This window comes from Globicephala melas, chromosome 8, assembly GCF_963455315.2.
Source record: "Globicephala melas chromosome 8, mGloMel1.2, whole genome shotgun sequence".
Classification (NCBI taxonomy): domain Eukaryota; kingdom Metazoa; phylum Chordata; class Mammalia; order Artiodactyla; family Delphinidae; genus Globicephala; species Globicephala melas.
The window spans coordinates 95,728,893-95,754,052 of NC_083321.1; the positions used below are offsets into that span (position 1 = coordinate 95,728,893).

Consider the following 25,160-nt stretch of genomic DNA (forward strand, 5'->3'; position numbering starts at 1 on the left):
GCAGCTGACCCAAACCTTCCTAATATCCCAATGCTCTTTGGTAATTAAAAGACATACACAGAAAGGTAGTTGGTAAAGTGTGTGAAAGCAACAAGGAGTTGTTTCCTCGATTCTTGTCTCAACCTCAGCCTTCTTATCCTTGTTTTGGCAAAGGTTAGACAAGTGCTCTGAAATTATGGGGCACCAAATCCTAGACAGGATTTGGTGCCCCATAATTTTATGCAGTTTCCATCATCTGCATGGTTTATGCAGGTTCCATCATCTAGAATATTCGGTAACCTTTTACAAGCCGTTTGTCATATTACACGTCTAGTGCAATGCTGGTGTTAGCTGAAGATGTCTGGGTAATCTCCTGTATTGCTTCATAAAATACCGTAATAAACCCAGTAGTAGCTGCCTTCAATAGCTTTGCACCAAGGGAGTATACACTCCCACCTCTCATTCCCTCTGCTTCCTCCTCCCCACCCCCTACCTCATTCCCTCCTGCTGGGTAGCTGGAACAGCAGCCAGTGTTACTTTCAGGGGAATAAAAGAACCTAAATCTCCCTGTCTGCTTTTTTTTTTTTTTTTTTGCGGTACACGGGCCCCTCACTGCTGCGGCCCCTCCCGCCGCGGAGCACAGGCTCTGGACGCACAGGCTCAGTGGCCACGGCTCACGGGCCCAGCCGCTCCGTGGCACGCGGGACCCTCCCGCACCGGGGCACAAACCCGCGTCCCCTGCAGGCGGACTCTCAACCACTGCGCCACCAAGGAAGCCCTTTTTTAAAAATTTTATTGGAGTATGTTGATTTACAAGGTTGTGTTAGTTTCAGGCGTACGGCAAAGGGAATCCGTTATACATATACATATATCCACTCTTTTTTTAGATTCTTTCCTCATACAGGTCATTACAGAGTATTGAGTAGAGTTCCCTGTGCTATACAGTAGGACCTTATTAGCTGTCTATTTTATATGTAGTAGTGTCCTCGCCTGCTTTTCTAAGTGGTTTGTTTCCAGATGTCAGGAGTGTGAAATATTGCCCCAAATCAACGTTTTAACCTTCTTGTTGACATTTATTTCAGCTGTGTTGAATATACTCTATTAAACTGAACTCCACGGATGGGAGAATAAATCTGAATTTCTCTCTGTTATCTGGAGACATCATAATATTTCCTATTATCGGAGGTTATTGTTTTGCTAGGATGTTAATGAGCAGTTTCCCTGCTGGAGTTATCATCGCTTCCTCCTTCCTTAAGCCCCCAAACCGTTTTGAATTAACATGGAAACCAAGCTTAATTTCTTGAATCGTCTCCTCTGGTTTTGAATCTCTTTCTCCGTTTCATGCCACTGTAGATAATTTGACGCTCCCATCTGTCCCTCTGACCCTGCTACTGATAATGTGATTAAACCCTCCACTCTGTTGCTTTTCATTTACTTCTCAATTATTTCTGATCATGTGTGCTGTATTTTCTTTATTTGGATCCCAGGTATAATTAGGAAAGAGAGCTGAACAAAAGAGGCTGGTGTTTCTTTCTCTCTCCTTGGCGGTGAGTGAAAAATGCTGTCCAGCACGTCCGGCGGGAGACCAACTGGTCTGTGTCTTTTGTAGCAGCCTAGGGATGCGCGCAGATCCAGATGCGTGATGGCAGCTCGTTTACCTTACTTGATGCTTAATGAGATGTTCAGATATTGTCACTTGGAAGCACCGCTTCTATTTTTATTATCTAACATTTATTAAATGGCAACCATATGGTCAGTAAAACACAAAGAATAGCATAGTTCTGTCTGGATTAAGAACCTAGAGTACATGGGAGTTGCGTTTTAGCCCTAATAACCAAAAAAAAAAAAAAAGGTATAGTGGACAATGCATATCATCCTAGGGGATGTTTTCCAAATATGTTCTATTAAATTAATAAACATTAGACCCTGCCCCTGGGGGAGATGTATATAAAACAAGGTGCAAAATAAGAGACAGAAATAAAATACACTGGGAACTCACTTTAAAAAGTAAGATTGATTTAAAAGTAACATTTAACTTTTGCTCTTATTTCAAGTGATAGGTTGAATTTTCCAGGTATTTTGGTTTCACCTCGTTTTTCATTCCACAAAGAACGTTTTGATCTTTTCATTTGGCCCAGGGCAAAATTGGTGGCTTGGCTCCATTAACAAGGAGAAAGCCTGGAAGTTTAAGGAGTTTAAGTCTGGACTGTAGCTCACCTAACCAAGAAGTGGCATAGCTTTGTCAGTTACACCCTCTATACCACAGGTTCTATATGTATTACATGAGGAGAGCAGAGTTAAAATAGAACCATAATAGGGCTTCCCTGGTGGCGCAGTGGTTGAGAGTCCGCCTGCCAATGCAGGGGACACGGGTTCGTGCCCTGGTCCGGAAAGATCCCACATGCCGCGAAGCGGCTGGGCCCGTGAGCCGTGGCCGCTGAGCCTGCGCGTCCGGAGCCTGTGCTCCGCAACGGGAGAGTCCACAACAGTGAGAGGCCCGCGTACCGCAAAAAAAAAAAAAAATATATATATATATATATATATATATATATAACCATAATAGAAGGGGAATTTTCTGGTTTAAAATCAGAAAATACAACTTGGGGGCTCATGATTTACTACTGAACAGGTTAATTCCTAACTTTGAAATGAAGATAACATTGTCACAAGCACTGAGATGAGGAACCCATGTGATGGTGGCCATGAAAACACTTTGTAAACTGTGAAGTGCTGTACAAACGTTAATTGTTATGAGATGGACTAGGCACCTACCTGATGACAGAATTGAAGAGTATTTATCCTGCGAACTCTTACTATCCATTTGCATATGTTTACCTGTAAGAAATGTATCCAAACGTATTTACTCCTGCATTCAGATTTATTTTGCCTTTAATAAGGAAGGTGCAGGGGCAGCAGTGTTACGAAGAGGACTGGAATCAATGGGGTTGACTCTGTGGACCTCACAGGGGTGAGGGACCATGTGTGTCCCCCACCTCTGGGACAGGGCCTGGTGCCTAGTAGTAGCTACTAAGCAACTGTTCACCAAACCCAGCTGAAGATTGAAAACACATCCTCAGCAGGAACTTCTGTTATTTAATAACCTCTCTCACGCCTGCCCCCAACTACTGCTTTATCCAACTACTCCATAAACCAGATCCCTAGAGCACTATGGAAAAGTAAAAATCTTGTCCTTGGGAGTTGGGACAGGGAAGACTTGCTTCCTGTTTTGGTTATTAAATGTCTTTCTGTGTAGGCAATTTTGCTTGCATCTACTTCTTTCTTCTTCTTGTGGTGGGTTTTTTTTTTTCTATTTACTTTCTTTATTCCTCTTTCCCCACCAAATGTTTAAGTCAATCATAATCACCTCTACAGTGCGCCTAATTAATTAGCATTTAAAAAGCAGTGCATCCGTCAGACTGGGGGAAGCGTGACCTGGGGTCAATTTGTATGCTGAAGAACAAGGTATTATTGTGTGTGCCAAGCTTCACCCAAGTGCTTGAAAATGCGTGAAGAAAACCATCCTTCCGCTAGCAGGAGCTACAGTCTGATTCGGAGCCTTAAAAGCAGTAGATATATTGAGATACTTTTTCCTTTTGCTCTACTCACTGTTTCCATTCCTGCATCTGTATGCATGTGTGTGTGTTATGAGAAGTCATTTAAAAAACAAGCACGACGTTCATCTATTCAGATTGGCCTTATTTTGGAACTATCTTCCTTTCATGTAAATAGATTCCCTTTTTCGAACAAGGTCGTTAATGCTGTTTACCTAGTAACACTTGAGTGTGTCAATAATATCACTTTTGTCAAGAGAGCATTTAAGTAATTACTGCATTTTCTAGTATTCAGTGTCTTCACTGCATTTACAGAAAAGTGCCCATGCATCTAAGAAGGCCCAAATACATACGGCATGTTTTTACTTTCAACAATAAGTATTACATGTCTTCAGAGATTGAAATTTCCTTTTAGCCTTGGGCCAAGGAGACAGGCTAAGAACCCAAGAATTTAGAGATGGAAGGTAGCTCATTCAACCTCCTAATCCAATGTTGGAATACCTTCTACAGCAATCCTAGCAGATGGCCATCCATCTGCTTGTATACTTCCAATGCTGGGGAGCTCATTATCGCCTGAGGCAACTCATAAATTCTTTCTTATTTGAGCTAAAATCAGCCTGTAACTTCTGTCCATTGGTCCTGGTTATGGAGCAACGTAGGAAAGCTCTTAAGTATTTGAAGACAGCTGCAACATCTTCCTTTAGTCTTTTCCAAATTAAGACAACTAGAGCCTTTTAAATTAAGACTTTTGCCTGGAATCTGGAAGAACAAGAATGGAAATGATTGTTATACCATGCAATACCCAATACAATACTTTTGTTGCAATTGCAGCTAGCAGGTAGGCATCTCTTCTAGTATTTCAAACTTGGGCAGAGCCCATACTAGTGCAGGTGAATCCAGTCCCTCTTTCCCACCAAGGTGCAGCCTCCAGCCACAGCGTAGGTCCGTAGAAGATCCAGGCTGAGAATTCTGGGTGTGGACCCGAGCCAGTGTGTGCTGAAGGCCCTCAGTCCCAACTCCGGAATTGCCATGAATCACACGCCCCTGCAGTCTGCTCCCCACCTACACCCAGTCAGCCAACCTAGACTATGACTATGTAACTGAATTAACTGTATGTGAAATACCATACAGAAGATACCTGATGTCAGAATGGACCACAGCTGTTAGAAGGAGAATGTCTACCTCTCCCATATCTTTCACTTGACTGTGAACTCCTAGAGGCCAAGCGCTGGATTTGTCTCTCTTTCTTTTTTTAAGTAAATGTATTTCTTTTATTTTTCTTTATTTTGGGCTGCGTTGGGGCTTCGTTGCTGCGCGTGGCTTTCTCTAGTTGCGGCGAGCGGGGGCTACTCTTCATTGCGGTGCACGGGCTTCGCATTGCGGTGGCTTCTCTTGTTGCGGAGCACAGGCTCCAGGCGCGCAGGCTTCAGTAGTTGTGGCGTGTGGGCTCTAGAGCGCAGGCTCAGTACTTGTGGCATCTGGGCTTAGTTGCTCCGGGCATGTGGGATCTTCCTGGAACAGGGATCCGGGAATTCCTTATCCAGGGGAACCCATGTCCCCTGCACTGGCAGGCGGATTCTTAACTGCTGTGCCACCAGGGAAGCCCTGGATTTGTCTGTTTTCTTGTCTTCTATTTTGTCTCCAGTGCCTGCACATAATAGGCACCAACAATTTCTTGAAGAAGAAGTAATTGCCACGGCGGCTTATCTCTTCTGCCCGGTGGTAAATGGAAACCAAGATACATGGTGGGATGAGTTAGGTTCTCCCCTTAGGGGTGAGAGCAGGGCTGCAGGTTGTATTCTGATCAGGGATGATCCAAGTTTTCATTTTAATTTCAATGTGAACAGTATTCTTTATGCCTAGACTCATAAAATGGAGACAAGAGGCATTGGGGGAAGGGAAGTGCGTGATAATGTAGTTGTCAAGTGGAGGTGGGGCTTTTTAGCATCAGATGGAGTCTTTGCAGCCAGCTAGGCTGAGCGACCTGCTGCTAGGAGGCTCGGAGGCTACAGAAGTCTAAACTCACATGCGTGTATATTTGCTCTTTGCCAACACTTGGCCACAATGTCATTAGGCAAAACCACGGCTTGTCTCATCCTTCAAGGCATGAGTAAAAATCAAAGTCAAAGAACAGTTCTCTTTCTAATTTCAATTCTGCTCCTAAACTGGTTCTGTCAGACATCATCCTTTACGAAGGAACCATTCATCCCCAAACAGGTGGCAAGAAGAACACGGAGAATCATTTTCATTTAATCCGGAGTTTGAGTGCAGCAGTACTCTGGCAGGATTGCTGCATTTTAATACTGTGTGGCAAGAAGGCTATTCAATCAGGCTCTTGCTTCCTTCAGCTTCATTCCCTCAAACGTGAACCCCAACTTTAGCTTAGGTTTGTAAAGGCTTCAATGTAGCGGGGACCAACGCTTCATATTGCCAGTTAGGTCATTTCATCTGACTCGTTTGGTCCAACCACAGAAGCCAACTTGATTTGCCAGACTTGTAGACCCACTAACTCTTACTGCATGGCCGTTCATTCACTGAACACATTTACTCGCCTGTACCCTCCCAGGCGTTGTGCCGTTAATACAGCAACATGTCACCATGAACTTGTGATGAGCCTTCAAAGGGATCTTTCGAAAAGAGATGGTAGGTAAACTTAAGATCAAGTATTCTTTGTGGATATACCTGAGGCAAATACAAAGAAGAAGAAGAGAAAAATAAATCCAGGAGACCAAATTCATAGTCTCTTAGTGAAAGCAGACATGAAACAAGTGAGTAGCCATAAGCTCTAATAAGTGCAAGCAAAGTCTAGAGAAGAGAGTGATTAATTCTGTAGGGAAGGGACCAGATGGCAGGTCAGGAGAAACTTCCAGGAGGAAGAGATTCCTAAACTGAGTTGGGAAAGGTAAATATTACCTTGTCTATCTGTGTGTGAGGGTTGCGGGGTGGGAGTGGGGGGATGGGCTCCAGGCAGAAGTCAAGGTGTTAAAGGCAAAGAGGCATAAACTAGGAGGACCAGAGGACTAACTGTAAGCGTTTGGTATTGATGGAGTGTGAGAGGGGCAGTGGTGGAAGACGGGTGAGACAGGAGACGTGAGCAGAGCTTTCAGACGGTGCTAGGCAGTTTGGAACTCGGGTTTTACCTTAGGGGCCATCTGGGGTCGTGAAAGGGTTTTAAGCCAGAGTGTGAAGTAGCTTAAAGGGCAGGGAGCCAGTCTAAAGGCAGAGAGGTCAGTTAGAAGACTGTTGCAATAGTTTCTAAGAGACAGTGACGTGAGGATGGCATGTGCCCCTAAGCAAGTGGGGACAAATCACCCAGTCACTGTGTGCCCGAGTTGGCCCTGCTTATGCAATGGGTTCATTATGAACTTGTGATGAACCTTCAAATGGACCTTTGGAAAAGACAGGTTGGTAAATTTAAGATCAAGCATTCTTCAAGGATACACCTGAAGCAAATACAAAGAAGGAAGACGCTAACATAAATCCAGGAGAACAAACTCCTTCCTGTGGGCTCCAGCCACCAAAGAGCTCGAACCCACTAGATTTAACCATGATGCCCTAGCCCCCGGGACGCTGTCTGTCTAGCCCAGCCCAGCAGCTGGCTGTGGTGGGTGCTTCAGATGAGAGGTTCTCGGGGAGGGACCCCCATTTCCAACCCTTCTGCTATTTCATTCAAGGCTGCAGCCTCCGAGGTAGTTCAGCTGGGCCGGCCTCATTCCCCTCCGACCCAGCCCTGCTGTGGGATCCAAAATTTATCTGGACCAACCTCCCCGACCCCAACCCCACCCCTAGTCGAGCTGGGAACTTAGCTTGCCTGGAATTAAGTTTTGATTGACAAACGGCACTGCCTTTCAGGAGTAAAGAAAGCGGACGGCAAGCAGTGATCACTCAGAAGAACTCCGGGGTTATAGTAGCAGAAGGAAGAGACAGCAAGGTGGATGGGGGACAACCAGGGTGGGGCTGGAGGCAGGCTTCTCTGCCACTGCTGCCCACCATCTGACTGCTAGTGGGCCCCTTGCTTCTAGGGTCAGAGGCCTTAAGGAAGGGAATGAAAGAATCATCCTGGCAGCAAGGGGAGAAACTGGGGTCCTCGTTAGGCCACAGCTGAGTCTACCTCCAGACCTGTCTGCAATCCCTCTGATCTCACCGACAGCTCCTTCCCACCCCGCCCCCCCCCCCAGGTTATCAGGAGGCAAAGGAATAAGATGAAGCGTTTCACATAGATGGTATTTTTCTTTCCAAACACTTAAGCCTCTATGGTCTCGCTGATCTTGCATCTTTCCGGGAAAAAGGGCCCAGGACGCAGGCTTGGCATTTCAGAGTTTGAAGTAACTTCAGAGCTTATTCAGTCCGCTTCCCTCACATCTAGGGATGCGAACGCTGAAGGGGAGAGACGTGAAGTAGCTTGCCCGGGGTCCCAGGGATGCCCCTCACTCCTCCAGTCTGCTTGGTCCATCCTGCTGTCTGGCCTCTTTGCAGATGAGGCCCCGTGTGAGGAAACAGAGCTGGAATTAGATAGTTCTGTGCAGCCTGTTCACCCCAGGGCGTGGCTGCCTTCAGGGGGATCCTACGCTTTAGTGGGCTCCCTTATCTGTGGAATGAGGTTCGTGTCACCTTCACACCTCCCTTGCAGAGTTGATGTGAGGGTTACTCGTGTGAGTGGTGTAGTCCTGGCACCCAGTAGGGGTACGTGGTGTTTTCCCTAGTGAGCTTTCGCCAAGCCCATTGCGTGGAGGTGGGCATGGAAAGCCAGCACTCTTGTGACCCACGTTCCTCCCTGCAGCCTGGGTGGCAGAGAAGTGGGAAGAGCAGGGTGGTTAGCTCTCCCTGGGGAACGCAGCGTCATCGAATATTCTCTAGTCCAGATGTCAGCCTTTCATGCCCAAGACCAAACCAAGGGCGTCTGGGAACAAACACTTCACTGAGAATTTGACTAGGTTGTGGGTAGGCAGAGAGTTGCGTGAGGCGGCCCAAGACGTTGACGATGGGAGGGCTCTGTGATCAGTTCGTTGTTTGCCCCAGACAGAGACCGTGCGGGTGGGAAAGGAGGAACTCACGTCTGAGGAGGTCACGTATCCCTGGACCGCCCTCCTCAAGATCCCCGATTCCCCAGCTCCTCCTGAGGACAGCTGTGACACCGTAAAATGAGCCACGACCGCGTGTCAGAAAGCCTGGTTGCCCTCCCGGTGCTGCCGTTCGCTGCGCTGTTCACGTGGAGCCCTGGGCTCCTGGGCTGGTCCCTTGGTCTCTCCGAGCCTCGGGGCTCTCATCCGTGACATGAGGATGACGGCTCCTCCAAAGATGTTTGTATTCATAAAATAGTGCTCTGGAACTACTAAATACAAGCCGTCTCTCTCCAAACTCCTGGAACAATTTAGTCTTTTCTCTCCCTGAGACCTCGCGCTCTCCATTCTCGCCACCACTGAGGCCACAGTCTCCAGTAACCAGCTCGCTCGTCCCTCGAGCTGTTCCCGAAAGCCCCACCAGGAGGCGTCCTTTGCCCGCCGAAGCAGGCCGGGCTCGAACTCTTCTGTGCCGGGGTGGGCGACCCTTTGCGCAGGGCGGTGCAGGATGCGGGCTGCGCCCAGGTCCCCCAGAGGTCGATCAAACGCAGCGCCCACACCTCGTCCCGCGGCTGTTCTGTCGCGCGCGCCCCTCGCGCCCCTGCCCGGAGCCGCGTCCCCGGCCCCGCGCCTCCCGCTCGGCCTCGGTCCATCCCCGGGGCGGCGGCAAGTTTGCCCCTGGCCGCTCGGCCCCGCCACCGCTGCCCTCCTCCAGCACACGGGCCCCGGGCGCGCCGGGAGAGGCGGCGGGCGGGCGGGCGGGCGGCCCGGCGGCCCGGCGCGCGGGCCCCGAAGGGGCGCCCCCGCGGCTGGCGTGCGCGGGCCGTCGCAGTTCCCGCGCTGCCCGCCGGGCGGCGCCCCGCGCCTCGACCGCGCTCCTCCCGCGCTGCCGGCTCCACGCTCGCTCGCAGCCGGACACAGACTCTGCCTTCAGCTGCCAGCGGATCGCGCTGGAGCCGCCGCGGCTGCTGCGGAAGAAGAAAAAAAAGGGAAACAACAGCCCGGCCGTCAGCGGAGCAGCGCCCAGCCCCAGCTCAGCCCCCGGAGTGCGGAGCCGCCCAGGTAAGGGCAGGGCCCGCCGCGGCGCCCCAGGCCCGCACCTGCGCTGCCCCTGCGCCGCCCGCGTCCCATCCGCGCGGAGCTCCGCGCGCGCCCGGATCCCCTACTTCTGACGTCTCTGCCTCTCCTGCCCTCCGGGGCCGCGGCCCCGCACCCTTCCCCTGCCCCCGCCCCCACCCCCCTTCCCTGCGCCCTTTCCTCCCTCTCCCGCCTTCAGCCAGCCTGTCCCCTGCACTCCGGTCCCTGCGTCTCCCCATCAGGCTCCGAACCCCCATCGCTCTGCGCCCGTAGTTCCTCCAGTCTCCATCCCCATCTCCCTCCCTCCGCATCCCTTCTTCGGGCTCGTCGTCCTCCCGCTCTGGTCCTCCCCCTGCCCCTGTACAACTCCCAGCTCTGCCTCTGCCCCCTGCAGGGATGACGGCCCCTTCCCCACCCCGCGCTTCTCCCCACACCTCGTCACCCTCCGCTTCTTCGGTCGCCTCGGTCCCCGGCTCCTGTGCCCCATCCCAGCCCGGAGCCCACGAAGCCCCCTCCGCCTTTCCTCACTGCCATCTGCCTCGACTGCCCCCGGCCCCTTCCGTGGACTCCTGTCACCACCTCCCCACCCTACACGCCGTCTCGCTTCGGGGGAATAGCGTCCTATGAGAAATGACCCTCTCTCCCTGGACTAATGAGGCTCCTACCCATCCCACCCTAGTTCACCCGAGTGGGAAGTGAGGGAGAAACTCTAGAGACCTGCATTTGGGCGTATGATGCAGGAGGGGGCTGGCGAGGAGAGGGGGAGGGGAGCTGCCTGAGATCCTCCCCAGTGAGGACTGGCAGAGCGGTGAGAGGCTCAGACCTGGCCAGGGTTGGTGGCGAGCTTGCGACAGCTGGGACAGGGGTTTTGGGGCTGCGAGAGCACCTGTGTCTCTGCCTCTGGCTCCCTTGAGCTGAGGAAAGTGAGAGGGGAGGAGTTGGAGCCCGGGGAGAGTTGGCCTTTGGGCTGGGGAGGTCGCGGCAGGGGAGGACCTGGGCCCTCTGGGCCGCCGGCCTGGCAGTGGCGGGGCAGTGCGGCCGAGCTTCCCTCCCGCCGGACCTCTGGCTGCACAGCTCTTGGCATCTCTACTTTATGCTGCCATCTTCCTCCTGGTGCTGTTGTCTGGTGATGCCACAAGGTGCCACCTCCCTGCCTCCCTCCAGTGGCTCTCCTGGGCATGTCTCCCAAGGGCTGGGTTGTCTGGAAAGAGGAGGGGCCCTCTGGGCTTGGCTGGGCCCCTGTGCCAGGCACTGGGTGCTAGTCAAGACCAGACCGAGAGGTCCCAGGACTGGCCAAGAGCCCGGAGACCTGCCAGGAACGAAGAGAACTACCTTCACCTAAGCTCCCTGGGAGACAGGGATGCTTCCAGGAGCACCTGCCAACGGCAGGCGTGGTATCCCCTGGGATAGAGGATGCCTGGGTTGGCAGTGGGCACCTGAGAGAGAAATCTGGTCCTGTTTGCTCCCTAAGTGTCTGTGCTCATGGGATGGGGCGAGGGCCGGGGAGAGGTCAGCTGTGCTCCGGTCCCACCCGGAAAGGAAGCCCCGGGAACTCCGCTGGCCATCATCAGGCTCGTATTTGCTGAAGCTGCAGCCCATGCCTCTTCATTAATCAGGTTTATTATGTTCCTCGCTGGCTGGATGTGTTCCTCAAGGTCACGACCCTTTGGAGAGTTAATCTCATATGCACACATTACAGTGTCTGGGTTTGTTTGTGGAGGGGGGTTGAAAGGAGGTTCTGGTTTTCTGTTTTCCCTGTCACCCCACCTCCCTAGGCATCTTGATCGTTGGCTAGCATTTTCCCCAGCACTCAAGAGTTCTTCCTAGAGACTGGGTCTGCTGCTTGGTCTGGCTGTCCAGTGTGGATTTCCCTGAGGATGGAAAGGGAACTTTGCATGGTGAGGGAGAAGTGGAAGCTCCAGGGAGAAGGTCCCAGCTGCTGGGGTGCAAGGCCTCCTGGACAGTGGGCCTCAGCTGCCCCCGGTGTGGATCTCAGCCCGACCGAGATGGAAGGAAGGAAGGAAGGAAGAAGGGCAGGATGACCTGTCCTGGGTGACGGGGAAAAGCTGTGCGGAAAACAGGAGGAACAGCGAGTAGGAAGCCGTTGGCCATGTGGCTGGTGCGAGTGGGTAGTGGCAGGGAATATGTGTGGGAAGAAAACATCTCTTGTTGCTTCTGCATAGTACGGATCCCTTATGTGGGGACTGAGTTCTGCAGTTTTCCAAATGCTTTTTAGAAAAATTTACTTCACTTGATCTGAACCAGACAAGCATTTTGTCTGTACCACTGCCCTGCGGGGAGCTGTTATTGATCCCCCGGAAACTGACGCTCACAGAGGTTAAGTGACTTGTCCAAGGCTCTGCAGCCACACCTGAGGCCTCTGGGCTCCCAGGCCAGGCCTCTTGTGCTACTACTTGTTGCTTTTTAAAGTCTCAGCTGTTCAGCCCTTCCTCTCCATATCCCGTGCTTGAGCCCTCACGTTCTCCAGTGTCAGCTCAGCACCTCTCCCCGCTCTGGGGGCTGGCTGGTCCTTGGTTCTGCATTCTCCCTGCCCGTAGACTGGCTGCTCCGGTGCCCTGCCCCCCTCACCCCAGCGCATCGCTTCCTCTTGACCCCCTCCTGCAGAGAGTTCCAGGTTCTCCCAGGCACGTGGTCTGGTCACCTTGGAACCCACGGCTCCCCCCATCCCACTGGTGCCCAGCCTGACCTTTCTCCCCGGCCACTGTCCCATTTGGGGCTCCAGTGGCTCACCCCTGGGTTATGGTAACACACCCTTCTCCCTGGGCAGCCTGCAGGCACCCGGCTGCCACACCTGCCTTCCTGCAAAGGATGGTATTTGTAACATGTGACCAGGTCTCCAGAGCGTCGGCGGCCCCGGGTTTCTGGAGAGAGTTCCCAGACTGTGGCCTGGAGTTTATGACGTCCACATGCTGGCCCTGACTGTGCCTCTGGACGTGACCCTCTGCCCCCTCACCCCAGACACTCTATGCCTCGCCTTTTCCTTTCCTTCTCTTTTCTGCCCGACTACATCTTTCCCAGCCTTCAAGGTGCAGCTGGGGCCACGCAAGGTGCAGGCTGGGAAGGATCCCCCCCCGCCCCCATGTTGGCCTTCCGTCCCAGCAGGAAGTGGAGGCAGCTTCAGCTGCTAAGTGCTGGGTAGACCTGGGGTTCCTATTCTGCTGTCACTCCCTGAGTGACTTTGAACAAATTGCTTAACCTCTCACTTGCCTCACCTGTAAAATGGGGGTAATCTCACCTGCCTGAAAGGGTTGTTGTGGGCATGAATGGGAGCAGAATGGGAATGTGGAGGTGTCCGGGGAGCATCCCCGGTGGCTCCTCCCACACTGCCTCTGTGGTTTAGCTCCCAGCTCCTACCTGCTCTGGAGAATTACCTGTCCCTGTTTGTCTCCCCACCTGGACGGCAGGTCCCCTGAGGAGCAAGGCCTTTGCCTGGTGCCTTTTCACATCCTTGGCTCCCATGGAGCAAGCCCTGTCCTTCAGCACCCCATACATCGGCCCCCGCTCATAGTAGGAACTAAGAAGTAGTTGGTACTTGATAAAAATATTTGGTTACATAAAATAGGGTGTGCCTTACAGGTAGCAACTCCAATACGAAAAAAACATTTTAAACCACAGTACCAGCTGAGGTAAATGATGGGAAGGAAGGAGAGAATCAATTTAATGTTATACCGCCTGCAAAGTCTGCTCATTTCACTCAGTCACCCCCGAGACCCTGTGAGTTAGACGTGATCATCTCCATTTTTACAGGTGAGGAAGGGGGTTCACAGGGGGCCCTGTGGTGTAGGTGTAGCCCACTCCGTGCCATGTCACAGACCAGGGAGGGCTCCAGAACCCCACTTCCTTCCCCTAGACTTGGGCCTGAAAAAGGGAAGGAGAGGCTCTTTATAAAAAGATACGTCCCAGGCTTTCTTTAAACAGCTGAGCACCTCTGTCATCTCCATGCAGCCCAGCAGAGATGGGGGTGTGGTTACCAGCACCTCGGGGAGGCAGGGCCTCCTTCAGCAGGGTTATGAGCAGTGGAGAGCACAGGAGGGCACGGCTGGCACGTGCGGCATGGGTGTGGACTCGCAGTGGCCTCCGGATGAGCAGGTGTTCAGACAGGGCTGGAGCTCAGGGATGGGAGGAAGGACTTCCCGGCGAGGAGGGGCTGCACAGGTCAAGTGGGGACAGGGGGTGTCCCAGGGATTGGGTGATGGGCAGAGGGACGGGGCAGGTGAGGCAGGGTCCTGTCTTCGGGGAGGAAGCGGGGCAGGGCTGGGGCAGAGCTAACTCGAGGCTGCAGGACCTTGAGAGCCAAGGAGAAGGGGTTCGGGATCCTTGGGCAGAGGAGAGCGGTGCCTGAAGGGGGGTGCGGGCCTGGAGGGTGGTGACGGCACGGGGGTGCACTTGAGCGACACTTCCACGGAGCAGCAGAATGTGCTGACAGATTGGGCTCGCAGATGAGGGAGCAGGAAGTGTCGGAGGAAACTTCGAGATTTCCAGAGATTTCTAGTCTCGGTCTGGAGGATGGCAACAACGCTTTCGGGAACACGGGGGCCAGGGTGGGGTTGGGGGTCTGAGGGAGGCTGGGAAGTGTGTTCCCAGACGTGCTGTGAGCAGGGCGATGGGGCGTCGTCCTGGGTGGCCGTGGGGTCCTGGACAGCAGCCCACCAGTCTGTGCGAGGGCGCGTGCCTAGGGGCATGGGCTGCCCACAGGGCTGGTACCAGGCGGTTCTGATGCCTGGATCTCACTCCCCAGCCTCCTAGGAGCCCGCTCTGTCCTCTCCTCCTGGTGCTGGGCCCCTTGTGCCCAGCACTTAGTGTGCCTGTCACCTCCAGGGGACCTGCCTTGCACAGAGCGGCTGCTAAATAAATATTTGTCTTATTTAAGTGGCCTCAACTCGTGTTTAGTAAGTGTTTGTTGCAGAGATAAGTTTGTAGAACACGGTGGGTGAGGAGGGAAGAGGAAGGCTGGGTGGGCCTTCAGCCGCTGGGAGTGAGGGTTCCCGAGCTCCTCCGTCACACTGGGCATTGATCTCTGTGACTCTCTCCTCCCCGCCATGGCCCCCCACTCAGTGCTGGACCTGCCTGTTCCCCAGGATGCTGGAAGGAGCGAGGGTCCAGAGGCTGGTAGGCCTCCCTTTGTTACTGAGTCCTGGGTTTGAGACTGGCCTGCCCCTCACCTGAGGGTTAGCCCTGCCCCCAACCTGGGGGTTAGCCCTGCCCCCCACCTGGGGGTTAGCCCCGCCCCACCTGCAGGGTTAGCCCCGCCCCTCACCTGGGGGTTAGTCACGCCCCCACCGGGGGGTTAGCCCCGCCCCTCACCTGGGGTTAGCCCCGCCCCTCACCTGAAGCCCCCCCCTCTTGCCTTCTCATTCCTTCTGCTTTTCTCAGGGAGCAGTTTGCTCAGAGAAAGCAGAGAAAACCAGGTGTCGGTGGTTATCTCTTTTTGGGGTGCTGGGGGGATGTTTTGGCCATGGAGAGGCTGAAAGGGAAGCTGGGTGTGCACAGTCTCGGGGGGCATTTTGGGTGGGGAGGAGGTATGCTGTGGACCCGTGGGGGAGAACTGGCTTGGAAACGGGAAATCCAGGCTACTTTTCGCTGCCTCAGGTTCCTCTCTCTACAATCTGGGGCCTACGATAAACTCGACATCATGGGTTCCCGATTCAGTGAGAGAATCACGTGGAGTAGAGGTTCCCCGGAGGAGGGAGCAGGGAGGGGTGTGACCCCCCAGGACAGGGAGAGTGGCTGTGGAGAAAACACATACCTAGAATTGGAGTTTAAGGGCCAGACTTAAAGCTGCGGATTTAATAAGATGAGAAGTCAATAGCCCAGAGGAGGTTACGGTGTGTACGTGAGAGGCCGGCTACAAAGCGCACTTCATAAGAAGGAGAAGTTTAAGAAGCCGAGGGGGATGGACACATCGCAGGCGCCGGGGCAGCCGAGGCCCTTTCTGCTGTCCAGCCTGGCAGGGCCCCTGAGTGGGGAGGCTGGGTTTAGGGATGAAGTGCTGCTGTCATCTTTTGGGGACAGCTCTCTGCTTCTCTCTGCCTGTCGGGTGGCCTGAGCAGGGCCTGTTCTTCCCCCAGAGGCTGTGTGGGGCGGTGGTGGCCACTCCTGGATCAGACTGCACGGGAATCCAATCCCAGGTCTTCCAGTCCCATCGTGTGGTGTTGGCCAGGGGCTGAGGAGCGACGTGCCCACCTCTGTAAGTCTCAGCAGGTGCTCTAAGTGCTTGTTAAATGGTTGCAGTTGCTATTGTTAGAAGTACGATTACGTTTTCATCTTTACAGAGTCTCTCCCAGCCCTGTTCAGTTCCTAAGATGTTACAGAATACCATCCCTGGCAAGGTCGGTGAGAGGGTGGGAAGGCCTTATTGGGAGGCAGCAGGGGCATATTTTGAAATCATCAGAGAAGTCTAGAGTGAGTTCAGTCCAAACCGCAGACAGAGGAGGGCCCTGAGGTTCAGGGAGCTTAAGTCACTTGTCCAGGTTATAAGGCGGGGAGTGGCAGAGCTGGGGCATCCTTTTCACTGGGCTTCGTGGCCCTCCACACAGGAGTGAGAGGCTGGAAAAGAGAGACTTCTACAAATCATTTGGTCCCATCTCGGCATCCAAACAAGATCCGATTAGAACTAAGAAGGAGAATGATCTTGTTCTTTAAGGCAGCAGACTGTGCACTCCTTGGGGGCAGGGATACAGCCTTGGGTTTTTGTCTCTAGCACGTGGCTGACACATAGTAGGTACTCAGGATATACTTGTTAAGTGGACAAGTTAGTTCACAACACCACCACCAATGACAATAATAACAGCTAATAATTATTGACTGCTTATTACGTACCAAGTATGATGCACAGTGCTTTCCACATGTGATCTTAGTTCATCCTCTCAGTAACTTTAAGGTACTGTTATTACACCCATTTTACAGATGAGGAGGCTGAGATTCAGAGCACGTGATTCATTGGCCCAAAGTCTCATAGTTAGTAAGAAGCAGAGTTGGAATTTATACCCAGGCGATCTGATTTCACACTCTGGTGGTAAAATTTCTGTGTGCGTGTGTGGATGCATACACGTGTGTGCACACATGCACATGTATGTGAAATGTGTACTGATTCTCCCCTAATTTCCTAGACTCCCCTCTGGCTCCCTCACTACTTCTCTTCCCCATCCTGTAGGCAAGGAGGCCAGGCATGGAAGGGAGCAGTGGACTCTTGGTGCTCCGGTGCTTGTCTTCCCTTGGCCTGATTCCTTTGACCCCTGAGTAAGGGCACACTGGCAACACTGGGGGAACGATTAAAGATCACCCCCAACAGAGCTTCTGCAGCGGTACCTGATCGTGTGCCAGTCTTTTCCAACATGGAGGCCATCCAGGCGAGGGCCTGGGGTGGAGGCCAGAGGAGGCAGCCACGGGAAGCCTTCACAAGACTCTCGTGAGCTGAAAAGTTTGAGCGTGATGGAGCTCAGGTGACACGGGACCCCGCGAGGTCCTCGGCCTCACCCTGCCCAGACCAGCCAGGGTCAGTGTGCTCACTGTACCCCCAGGGCCCCGGTCCAGGCTGCTCTGCATGGCTGCCCAGAGTATCGGGGGATCTCCCTGGGGTCTTGGACTCTCAGAAGCATCGTGGAGCCTGGAAAAAATCTGAAGGCACCCTGCTGTTACGGTGTGGTTATTACTGATCTTTACAGCATCTCCCTGGCCTAGTGTGGTTCATAAGATCACAGCAGAAGACCGTCCCCAGCAAGGGTGGTGACGGGGGGAGTTTGGGCATCTCTCCTTCTAGAGGCAGCAAAGACTTTTTCGGGCATAGAGAGAGCTAGAGTACGTTTGCGGGGGCAGAAGGCCCCCATGGAGTCATTTCCTGGCGGAGGTCGTGGGTGGAGCTTGTCACCGGGCCCACACCCCACCTCAAACCTCCATCAGCACAACTGGCCCTTGAGCTGAGGCTGCCAGTGCCCCTTCCTGGTGGTTATCACATATGCAGAGACTTGTGATGTCTTGGTGATTTCTTCTCCCCCAAGGATCTCACAGGGCCACAAACCTGTGACGTAGATGGGGCAGGTAGGAATTATCATTCCAGACTCTCAGAATTTCAGTAACTAGCCAAAAACAAGAGTTAGGGATTGAGAGGTTGGATCAGGGTCCAGGACTCCTGAGGCCTTCTGAAGGCCACCGCTGCCTGTGCGGATGGTGGAAGCAGTGGTCCTAGGGCACACCTTCTCTTCCTCAGGTTGAGAACGTTGCACAGAATAAAGCAACATTTGTCCAAGAATGATAGTGCCTATTTTATTGCTGGGAAAACTGAAACCCAGGGAGATTAAATGAATCACGGAATCTTATTCCTGGAAGGAACTTGAGGTCATTCAGTCAGCATCCTACCTATGCCTTCCTCGTGTCCACAGACAGAATCTCCCCTGGCTAGTTATCTAGCCCCAGCTACCTCTTCCTCCCCCTCCTCCCCATCTTCTTTTTTTAAAAAACATTTGTTAATAATACTTTGCTTTAAAAATTAATTAATTTTTGGCTGTGTTGGGTCTTGTTGCTGTGCGCAGGCTTTCTCTAGTTGTGGCGAGCGGGGGCTACTCTTCGTTGTGTTGTGCGGGCTTCTCATTGCGGTGGCTTCTCTTGTTGTGGAGCACGGGCTCTAGGTACGCAGGCTTCAGTAGTTGTGGCACGTGGGCTCAGTAGTTGTGGCTCGCGGCTCTAGAGCGCAGGCTCAGTAGTTGTGGCGCACGGGCTTAGGTGGTCCGCGGCATGTGGGATCTTCCCGGACCAGGGCTCGAACCCGTGTCCCCTGCACTGGCAGGCGGATTCTTAACCACTGCGCCACCAGGGAAGTCCCTCCTCATCCTCTGAAAGCTAACATTATTGAGCACTTACTGTGTTCTAGTTGCTTGAGATGTATTAAGTTGATCTTCCAACAGCCCTATGAAGTAGGGACTATCGTCTCATTTTACAGATGAGTAAGCTGAGGCTCAGAGAGTTGCATAGCTTGCCCAAGGTGACACGCCAGTAAGCGGTGGAGCCTGGGTATAAACTCAGCAGTCTGGGCCGTGCTTTTGACCATTCGTGAGGCAGGCCATCCCTCCCCGGGGAAGCTGTTAATGAGGGAGCACGTGGGAGCACCCAGCACATTGCCTGGCCTGTAGAAGGTATTCAGGAAATGCTAATGATTCTCTTCCAAAAGTATCAGAAGGTTTTGCCTCGTAGGAGCCAAATCTACTTCCCGCGGGTCCTTGTTCTACAGCCTTCCTTGGGGCCCCGTGAGGCACTTCTACCCTTCTTCTCCTTCCAGTCCTGGGGGTGTGAAGATACCTCGTGAGCGAGAAGCAAAGCCTTCTTCTTCCTGGGTTTCTGTTCAAGGCTCACCCATGATGCCCGATGCTTGGTCATGTCCACGTATAGCACACGTTGCCCGAGTGCCTCGTAGGTGGCAGGCACGGCCACGAAGTGGCACTGGGTGGGCGCCCCCCAGGGTTGGGCCTTTACTAAATGTGTGTGGAAGTATCTTCTGCATCTGTCAGATGATGGATTGGGCCTCAGATCCTGGGGGCAGGGGACTGAGGACCAAGGTGACCACCTGCTCCTTCGAGCTCCTGTGAGGCCAGGTGCTGCTGCAGACGCCCCACCAGAGGGCCGAAAAGTTCACATGACCCAAATCTAAGGGGAGGCAACTAGGTGGAGAAAGTCACCCGGTTTGGGTGAGTATGGGAAGTAGCACTGTACCATTCTCCTTTGAAAAGCAAGAGTCTTGCCAGAGTCCAGAGTAAACGGCTGGAACATGAGATCTGCCAGGTAGGCTGCAGGTCGGAAGCAAACAAGGCAATTGCATGAGGCGAGTAGTGGGAAGTCAGCTGAGGAAGTGCGCGTCCATCAGCGTGAGGCCAGCCAGGCTGGCGGCTCGTGGGCTCGCTCTTCCCCTCAGCTCCTCTTTGGGGAGGGCTTAGCAGAGGGGGGTCACTCAGGGCTTGACCTTGGGCCTCAGGAACTGGGGTGGACCTTTGTCCCATGTCCCTCTTGTCACGTCTCAAGTGTCCATCCTCATATGTCCTGGCAAATCCTCACAGCAACTTACACTGTAGGGATTATTGGTTCCATTTGACCCAGGAGATCACGGATGCTCTGAGAGCCGGGTAATCAGAGGTCACACAGCTGGACCATAGCATTGCCCCTTTTTTCTATACCTGTGGCTTCTCCTAGGGGTCAGTGCCTCTCCAAGGAGCCAGTAGGTGTCTCTGCCTGAGCCTCCAGTCCCCGTAGGGGAGGAACTTAAACGGCTCACCTCGGGGAGGGTCAAGGGCAGGTGACCATGAAGCCAGCCAGGCCACAGTCATATGCTTCAAGGAGGTCAGCAGAGGTCATTGTCTGTCTCCCCAGGACATGAGCTCCACTGGCACAGGGCCTGTGTCTGTTTCTCAGCATTGCATCCCCAACAGCTAGGATGGTACCAGCATATAGTAGGTGCTCAATACGTATTTGTTGAATGAATGGCCTCTTTGGGGAGCCCCTTGTGAGCAGAGGCCCTGGATGGTAGAGCCCAGGGCTAGCAGTGAGCCTCGGCTCTGGAAAGCTTGGATGGGCTGCTTCAGCTCAAAAACGTGTGGGACCAAAGAGTCAGTTGTGTAGATCTCAAAGCACATTTGCCCGGTGGATAGTGGGATTAACACAACCCGTGATGGAGCCGAACCAGTACAAAGGGCAGCCCTGGTCCTCCTGGACCGTGGCCCCAAGCACTTCAACCCCTCCTCAAACCCGACTGAGCCTGGCATCAGGGGCTGAGGGGGACTGGACGGGGGTGTCTAGTGGGAGCGGGGGTGGCACGTGCGGGGAGACCTCTGACTTTTAGCTCAGGGTGGGGACACTGCCGCTCCTGTGAGTCAGGAGGAGGCTCTGGGAGCAGAGGCCTGAGCGCCAGGGGTGCTCCCCTACACACGCAGTGGGAGCCAGGGACGGCATGCCTCCAGAGCTCATTTCTTCCTGGTAGAGTTAACGTGGAAGGGCCGCGGGCAGGGTGGGCGTAAGGACAGTGGGGCAGAGGACCTAGGAAAACGTAATTGCCTTTTGTGGGGATGGAGGGCCCCAGGATTCGGGGCGTGACCTTTCAGCCCCTGGATCTTGGGGCACAGTCAGGTGCTGCCCGTGGATGCAGGGTCCCAGTGACGCGGGCTGCCTGGTGCTGGCTGTGGTCAGTGGTGTCTGCTGGGTTTCCTCCTTGGCCCACTTCTGCTGATTGGTGGCGGTGCCTGCAGTGCTGGGTTGAAAAGGGTCTGGGTCTGAGCGTTGGCTCCCTGGGATGGGGCCTGGGTTGACTTGGGATGTCTTCCAGGGGCACAGGGTGCAATAAATATGTCAAGTCGGATTTAGTCCAATCAGCTCATTTTACAAGTGAGGGAAATAAGACTCAGAGAGAGGCAGTAACTTGCCCGAGGTCACATCACTTGCATCATCAGCCTTCGAAATGGGGTGCCCTGGCCCCTGGTTCTTCCTTGTCTCACGCCTCTCACTAGATTGGCTCTCCAGGAGTCTCTTATCACACCAGGGGAGCAAGTGCCCTGCTCCACTGCTCCCTCTTCACTGGTGCCCCCATGCTCCCTAGCTGCTAGCCAGCCCCATCGGTCCTGGGCAGGGCAGGGAATGAGCCTGGGAGCAGGCCCTGCCCTCTGGGAGTTGTGATCCCAAGAGCCATGTGGAGAAGAGACAGGCAGAGACGTCTTGCAAACCCACAGGAGGCAGTAAACACACACCTGTCAGGGACAGGGACATGCCCAGTTAGCCGTGTGTTAAGACCCAGTGTCCAGGCTGAAATGAGCAGAGTGGGACAGGCTGATGGCTCTCCTCTGAGCAATCCCAGGAAGCTTCCTGGAGGAGGGGACTTTCCTGGAGCTTGGGGTGGAGGGTGGGCTGGTGTGATGAATGGGAAGTAGCCTGGTGTGGTAGAAAGATGACAGCAGAGCGCCTTGGCCAGCCTGGGGTTAGAGTCCCCACCTCTTTACTTACTCTGCAGCCTTGGACAAGTCTCTTACTATGTCTGAAGCCTCTGTTTGCTCAGCAATAAAATGGGGATAATAAAACACATAATCTAGGGCTTGGGGAAGAGCAAATAGGACAACATCTATGGAAGGGCTTCTTAAGTCAGGTACTTTCAGTACGTATTGTACGACTTTACATAAGATTCAAGAACAGGCAGAGCAATCTATGGTAATAAAAGTCAGGGTAGCGGTTACCTTTGGAAGAGGACAAGGGGGATGCAGAGGGTTCTAGAATGCTCATAATGCTCTTTCTTTATCTGAGAGCTGTTTCTGTGGGAAATTCACTGAGCTCTACACTTATATGCACTTTTCTGTACGTACATTATACTTCAATTTAAAAACTTTTTCTTAAAAAAGTGCTTGTAATGCTTAGAATGGCCAGGTTTTAACAGCCAGACGCTTGACGGAATGTCCACGAGGAGACCTGGAATGACGTTAATAGAAATCGTAGCGGGTTTCTGTGGAATATTTCAGGCTGTGTGCTAATCACTTCACATGCATTTTCTCATTTAATCCTTCCACAGCCCCCATTTTACAAGTGGGGAAACTGAGACTCAGAGAGGTTATATAAGTCGTCCAAAGTCAGCCAGCCTGGGGCAGAGGTGGGCACAGGCTGGGTCTGACTCCAGAGCAGCCCTCTCGGTAGAGCATGAAGGACATAGATGTTGCCCTGACTCCTTCCTCGGCTAACTTGGGGTTGGGCGGGGGGGGGGGCGGTGGTTCCTGGGTCTGTGTTGTCTTTTAACTTGAAGGTACCAGGGCCCCACTGGCCCGCAGCTTGTGGTGGAAGATGCAGAACAGCGCCGTTCCCGAGCTGGTCCCAATCTGGAGATGCCTCCAGGATGGGAGTAAGTGGGAAGCAGGAACCAGAGGAACGCCTTTGTCTGGAGAGCCTCTAGATCGTGCAGGCGGGGTGGGGAGGGGAGGGGACTATGTGGGGGGTCCGGAGCAAATGATGCCTTGCTCAACTGAAACCTTCCAGGGCAGATCCCTGCCAGGTAAGAGGGACAATGGCAGTATTTCTCCTCCCAGCAGCCAGGGCAAGAGGGAGTTGTTCTGCATAATGCGAATTCCTTCACCGACCCCCAGAGGCTGTGCCAGGAGGAGTGGGGGGCACACTTGCCTCTTCCCGGGGTGGACTGGGGGCTGGGAGGAAGATGGGAAGTCAGGCACTTTCGTTGCCTTTATTCTTTGGCTAAGCAAGTCAGCAGAGCTCAGACTAAGCAGCCCTGCCCTGTGCCCTTGTCTAGTGAGAGAGAGATGCCATTGTGTTTGCGTTTAAATGCAACTGGCAAAGCAGATAAAGCCTTATTGTTGTCTAATGTTTCCAATCACATGGGAAAACGAGGGCCTGGTAGCATCATTCAGGGTGCTGGAGGGCAGACAGCTTCTGTGCCAGCAGAGCCGCTCACTTCCTCTGGGAGGCCTGCCCTGATAAACCCCTTCAGCTCTTTTTTTTTTTTTAACACCTTCATTGGGATATAATTCACATACTCTTTTTTTTTTTTTTTTTTTTTTGGCCTTCATGGCTGCATGCGGGCTTTCTCTAGTTGCGGCGAGCGGGGGCTACTCTTCGTTGTGGTGCGCGGGCTTCTCATTGCGGTGGCTTCTCTTGTTGTGGAGCACGGGCTCTAGGCGTGCGGGCTTCAGTAGTTGTGACACGCGGGCTCAGTAGCTGTGGCTCGTGGGCTCTAGAGCACAGGCTCAGTAGTTGTGGTGTATGGGCTTAGTTGCTCCGTGGTATATAGGATCTTCCCGGACCAGGGCTCAAACCCGTGTCCCCTGCATTGGCAGGTGGATTCTTAACCACTGCGCCACCAGGGAAGCCCACCCCTTCAGCTCTTGATGGTTACATCCCAGCCCTCAGCAAGGAGGTACATAAACACTGTGGACAGAGTAAACACACTAGCAAGTTCTGGTTGTTTATGATTGTTTTTATCTTAAGTCTATCTCTAGTACGTTGGTCCTGTCACCCCTATTTGCCTGGAGGCTGGCTGAAGGCAGGGACTATGAGGACCCTTCCTCTGGACCTCCCTTAGGGATTCCTTCCATGTAGCAAGTACCAGTCTGCAGTGCTGGCTCTAGTTCTCCAGTGTAGAGTTGACTCTCTGCCTCAGGACCTTTGCACATGCTGTTCACCTGCTTGGAACCCCTTCCTCCACCTCCTCTCCTACTTTTGCTTCTCCATTCCTCTTCCAGGAAGCCCTTTCCTGCTGCTTCCTGCAGCCTAAGGGGGCCCCTCTTGCAGCTCCGCCCACTCCTGCTCTCCTTCCCTTCGGAGTGCTCCCCAGACTGCACTGTAATGGCCTGTTCATTGTTCAGTCTCCCCCGCTGGGCACCAAGCTCTGAGAAGCCAGGGATTGGATTGGGCCGTCACATCCACTTTTGTGCCACAGCCTCTAACACAGAGGATCTTGCTGAATGTTTATTGAAAGAAGTGAGGCCGTTGAGCACCAAAGTGAGGGGTGAGGTTCCAGCGCTTCAGTTTGGGAGCCCAGCTGCTGTGTCCACCTGCCCTGGGAAGAATGCCCTTAGCCATGACTCCGTCCAGCTGAGGCTGAGCCCCCAAACAGCTGTAGAGGCAGGAGTCTAGAGCCCAGTGTGGGCACCAGTGGCCACATCTGTTTTGCTCAGTGCTGAGTTCCTGACATCTGCACACAGATGCTGCATCAGAGTGTCCCACAAATGTGCCTGGAAGTTCAAATGTGTCAGCCCCCTGTCGGGAGTTGGGGGCAACCAGGAAAGGTGCTGCCCATCCTTTGTCCTTCCATGGAACTGGATGGAGGTGGTTTCAGGTGGCCTAGACTCCTGGTGGAGAGAAGTCTCCCCCCCAGCTACTGTCCCCACTGTGTGCAAATTGCTTTTAGGTGCTTTCACATCCAGTTTCTCAGTTGATCCCCCTAGCAGCCCTGAGAGGTGGGTGTTATTGGCCCATTTTACAGATGAGGAAACGGAAGTTCAGAGTGGTTAAGTCGACATGCCCCAGGTCACACAGCTGGTAAGCAGCAGGGCTAGGATCCAGTTCTTTTTCTACCATTACAGCCCCACTGTAGCTGCTCTTCCTTCCAGGCAGCTCAATGCCCTGCTTAGGAGTCAGGGAACCCCAAAGTGTGAGTCCTCAGAGCACACCCCTGTCCTTGCTTGGCCCCTGAGAGTCCGTGACCTTGGAAGGCCTGTGTCCCGACCACAGAGTGCGGGTGGGGAGGAAGTCTGGCTTTGACAAATAGCCCTGTGGTCTCAGGACGGGCAGGGCTAACTCAAGTGCAAACAGCGTATTATTATTTATTACTCATGCTGCACTGCTAATAAAATTTGAGTTTTAAAAATAATGGTGAGCAAATGAATTGGTCAATGGCCTGTGGGGAGAGGATGCCGGGATGGAGACGAGTGACAGGGGGGCTAAGCCATTGCAGGTTCCTTACTGGGCTGGGGGATGGGAGGGCTTATTTTGGGGGGCAGCTCTCCAC

At 53.4% G+C, this 25,160-nt stretch overlaps 1 protein-coding gene across 7 annotated transcripts in view; it reads left to right on the forward strand.

The window, feature by feature from the left end:
* Nucleotides 1–9,473: 9,473 nt before the first annotated feature.
* GRIK4 (glutamate ionotropic receptor kainate type subunit 4) overlaps nucleotides 9,474–25,160 on the forward strand; it is a 446,784-nt gene continuing 431,097 nt past the window's right edge. For 6 of the 7 annotated variants that reach the window (XR_009564976.1, XM_060304197.1, XM_060304199.1 and 3 more), the window contains exon 1: nucleotides 9,474–9,652. The gene's annotated coding sequence lies outside the window, so the exon portion shown is untranslated. The remainder of the gene's footprint in view (nucleotides 9,653–25,160) is intronic. The other variant, XM_060304198.1, reaches the window with a different exon arrangement.